Source organism: Bactrocera neohumeralis, chromosome 4 (assembly GCF_024586455.1).
Source record: "Bactrocera neohumeralis isolate Rockhampton chromosome 4, APGP_CSIRO_Bneo_wtdbg2-racon-allhic-juicebox.fasta_v2, whole genome shotgun sequence".
Lineage (NCBI taxonomy): Eukaryota > Metazoa > Arthropoda > Insecta > Diptera > Tephritidae > Bactrocera > Bactrocera neohumeralis.
The window spans coordinates 72,905,226-72,909,751 of record NC_065921.1 but is presented as its reverse complement, the minus strand read 5'-3'; the positions used below and the strand labels follow the sequence as shown (position 1 = coordinate 72,909,751).

Sequence of the window (4,526 nt, the reverse complement as noted above, 5' to 3'; positions counted from 1 at the left end):
GTCAAAAGGGCTACAAAATTTTTTTTTCGAAAATTTCATCAAGTTTAATGCATTTTTTCGATAATTGTATTATATTAATTTCAAAACTATCGATATCTTATCTCAAACAATTCAAAATTATTTTCGTTGTAAATTATACGATATATTATTGTATATCCATACTGAGTCTTCGGTTCATATTTGAAATATTTTCGTTTGTTTTCCAAATTTTTTAAAAATTTTCTTACTGTACCCGCCGAAACTCAGTGGAAATACCATACATTATCTTCAATTTTGAAACCCTTTTAGACTAGTTTCGTAGTGCTTAGAAGCGACTAGTCAGAAAACAAGATCTTTACCGAGATTTTGCCGTTATTTCTGCTTTGCCGCTATCTTATCAGCATAAAGTTTTATTTGTCCAATGCTAGTTAGTCAGCATTTGGCTTTCGAAACTTTGGCGCGCATGATAAATTCTTATCTATTTGAAGATAAGCGAAACACTAGTTGTGGGCTTATAACGATTTTTTAAAGGTGTTCGCCGTTGCCGACACGAAAAACGAAAATTAGTACGATCTAGCGAAAGAGTGGGTAAGGTGCGTGTACGGCTGTCTATAATTATAACGACTATTTAGATAAAAAAAATAAATATTTTGTGGTTTTCTAAGTGGCTTAATTGAAAAAGAACAAGTGTGAGTGCAACATAAGTTGGTTAAGATAAGAAAAAAATTGTAAAATAAGAGAGGATGCTGAGAAAATTGCTAATGAAACTTGAAAAAATATAAAAAAAAACCTAAATAAATGCGAACAGTTTAAAAAAGAAAGAAAAAAACTACCAGCACACAGATCTATTTTCGAAAATTTGTAAATTTCGAACAACAAAAATTTTCCAAAATTTTGAAATTAAAAAAAAATTTTTAAAATTTTAAATTTTTATGAAACTAAAGTAAGCGAGCAGACAACTGTTTTTTAGAAATTTTTAAACTTTCAAAATTTTTCAGAAACTAAAATTTTTTTCGAAAATAATTTTTTTTTTCGAAAATGAAAATTATTGAATTTTTTTGCTAACAAGAAACTGCAAGTGAGAAAAAAATAAAATTAATTTTTGAATTTAAAAATTTTTCGAAAATAAATAGGTTTGAAATTTTCGAAAATGTAATGGTTTTAAATTTTTCATAATAAAAGCACACAAGTGAAAATAATAAAATTAACTTTAAATTTTTAAAAATATTCGAAAACTAAATTTTCAAAATATACAAAAATTTTCGAAAATATTTTTTTTTTCGAAAATGAAACATTTGAAATATTTTACTAAAAAAATCTGCTAAGTGAAAAATAAAATAAAATTAATTTTTAAATTCAAAAAAATTTTCGAAAATGAAAAAGTGAAGAAATAAAATTAATTTGAAAATTTTCGTAAATTAAAAATTTTGAACTTTTATGTTAATAAAAACCTGCAAGTGACAAAGATTTTCAGCAGCAAAAAGTGTAAAAAACCCAGTAACTAGTTTGCTTATCAAAGAGTGCCAAATAGCTGCGGCAAAGACCAGCACGAACACACGCACTCTTATGCATATATTATATAAAATACACAATATTAACAATATCTTATCGGCAGACCTGATTCCTAGTGGCTAAAATAGTTAACTAAACAGAAAAAAAGTGCATAGAAAACCCTGTTCAAAGCTGAAATAAAAAAATATATTGGAACAGCACACCAACAAACTCGAAATATGTTATTTACCTGTGATATATAAATATACATACATATATACCTGAAATATCTACCGTTATAACACGAATTGCGCTGATTCCACATTCACCTGTTCCTTATCAGTTTGTGCTTCTTATCGACAGACCGTTAAGCTTTGCCGTAGTGTTGATTTGTAATCGCATACAGTGGCACTGACTAATAGACGGACTAATAAAAGCAACAAAAAAGTTGTTTTATGGAACATTATAGTTAAGATGGAAAATAAATAAATGTATATTATAGCAAAAAATATAATATAATAGTATATACTATAATATCTGTACAACCGTACTAAAGAAACAAAGATAATTTAAAAACTCCAAAGCAACGGTCTGCAGCATAATTTTAGGTCTTAAAAATCAATATTTTCTTTGTAAAATTTTTTCTCAAACATTTTCGCGAGTGCACATGCTTTTTCAAAAAGTGTTTGCGCTTTATCGATTTGAAAAATTTGATTTTCGAAAAGTTTTTCATTATAAAAAAATTTTCGAATTCATTCCTACCGGTCTGGAAAATAAGTTAAATCGAACTATATGTATCTTAATAAGGTGAACCATTTCGAGGTTCTCTACTTTTTAAAGAAAGAACATTCTTTGGCATTAATTTTTTGAAAATCATTTCTTTCAAATAGTATTGGCCGCGGCTACGACTCAGATGGTCCATCCGTTGAGTCCAATTTTCGATGACTCGTTCGAGCATTTCGATTGTTAACTGGCGAATAATATTGGTGATGTTTTGCTTTAAGGCCTGAATCGAAGTGGGATTGCCGACATAGACTTTAGACTTTACATACCCCAAAGGAAAAAAATCTAACGGTGTGATATCACACGATCGCAATGGCCAATCGACCGGACCAATACGTGAAATTATCTGCTCCTTCAATAAATCCATTGATTGACGCAATGTGTGGAAAGTAAAGACGTCTTGTTGAAACCAAATGTCGCCGAGATCACGAGCTTCAATTTCATGCATTAAAGAGTCGGTTATCATAGCGCCAAAATGATCGCCATTGACTTTTAAGCTCTCACAGACATCATTTTTGAAGAAATATGGCCCACAAACCACACCAAACCATTGTTTTTCTGGATAAAATGGCAGCTCTTGAATCTCTTCAGGTTGCTTTTCATCCGAAATGCGACATTTTTGTTTGTTTACATACCCATTGAGCCAGAAATGTGCCTCATTTCTAAAGATTTGGCCCGAAAATGTCGGATCTTCTTGGAGCTTTTCAAGAGTTCTTAGAGTGAAGCGATGTCGCTTGGGAAGGGGGCTTCAGTCCTTGCCCAAGCTGTATTTTGTGCGCTTTCAATTTAAAATCTCGACGTAAAATGTGCTATGTCGTTACATACGTCAGAATCGACTCTCTACGGTCTTCAGGTACATTCTCATATACGGCTGCTATATTTTTTCACTACAAGCTATCTATCCTGATCTATTTGGTCCAATAATGAATACTGATCGTGTTGCGAATAGCACGCTCAGTAAGCCGATTATGTTGACCATAAGTTGAGCGAAGCTCGTGAATCACATTCAACGTTGTAAACGTTGTAGTGAACAAAATTAATATGACAATCTGACAAGACACACGCGTGATCTGTCAAAAAGAAACCATTGGAAAAGGTCCTCTCCTTGGATCACCCGTTACTTGACACAATTATTTATCCAACTTCCGTTTGACTTTGTGCCTTATATATTGGCCTTTCTTTTATTGATTCTCTTTATCTCAGATTATTTTTCTTGGGTTCCAACAAAAAAATTTAGTTACTAAAACTGTTTTTAAGTTTTTCGATTTACAATTAAACAGATATACATACATATCACGTAGTATATATCTTATCTACATAAAGCCTATATGGAATGTTTACATATTGGGTATCTACACACATTTCTGGATATATATACATATACATACACATATGGTATGCACATAAATATGGTTTATGTACTCATAATAAATTTTTAAGTTTTCAAGCTCTATTAGACTAGGCACCTGTTCTTATCGGCGCTCTCCTGTCAGCTTTTTATTTCTTAACTTCTTTGCACACTCAAAACGTCGTTACTTTTTCGATGTAAAAATCTTTAGCAACACACAGTGGTGCTTGGGTTCGTTCAGGTGACGTCATCGCTTGAATATTTCATTCACTTTGTGTATAGTTCTTGGTATTGATAGCGTTTACAATCGATAAGTGAAGCAAGTGAATAAAACAAACAAATTCCACTTGCCGATTTCACAAGCGATTTCTTTATGGTATCAGGTGCAAAGCTAGTAAATAACGGGGTTTAGTATTTCGAAATTTGAGATAGTTTACTTTATTATAAAATGGGTGCCAGTTAATTATTTATAGCTGCCATATGTGAGTCACTATATATTTATTTATGCGTAATAAAACTATATGCATATAAATATACCTAAGAGACATTAATGTAATTGATCGACATTCAGCAATAATAATTTTTAAAGACATGAATTTCGATATTAGCGAAAATGAGAGATAATATTTATGGTTTCCAGATAGTTCATGGTTCTCTGAGGAAGCTTAGTCATAAGCTTGTTTATTATACATATGTATATAGGTTGACACATTTCTAGGTTCCTTTCTTTTTTAAATAAAAAACACAGACTCTTCAAATTTAATGGGGAATGTTTATTATCATTCGAAAAATCATTCTCTGACATTTATTTTTTTGAAGATTATTTTGGCCGCGGCTACGTCTCAGATGGTCCATCCATTGAGTCCAATTTTCGATGACTCGTTTGAGCATTTCGACTGGTAACTGGCCAATGGCACGCGTGCTG

General features: G+C 31.3%; 1 protein-coding gene across 2 annotated transcripts in view; it reads left to right on the top strand.

The window, feature by feature from the left end:
* Positions 1-522: 522 nt before the first annotated feature.
* Positions 523-4,526, top strand: part of LOC126755184 (uncharacterized) — a 17,005-nt gene continuing 13,001 nt past the window's right edge. Inside the window, exon 1 of one of the 2 annotated variants that reach the window (XM_050467573.1) lies at positions 523-572. The gene's annotated coding sequence lies outside the window, so the exon portion shown is untranslated. The other variant, XM_050467572.1, reaches the window with a different exon arrangement.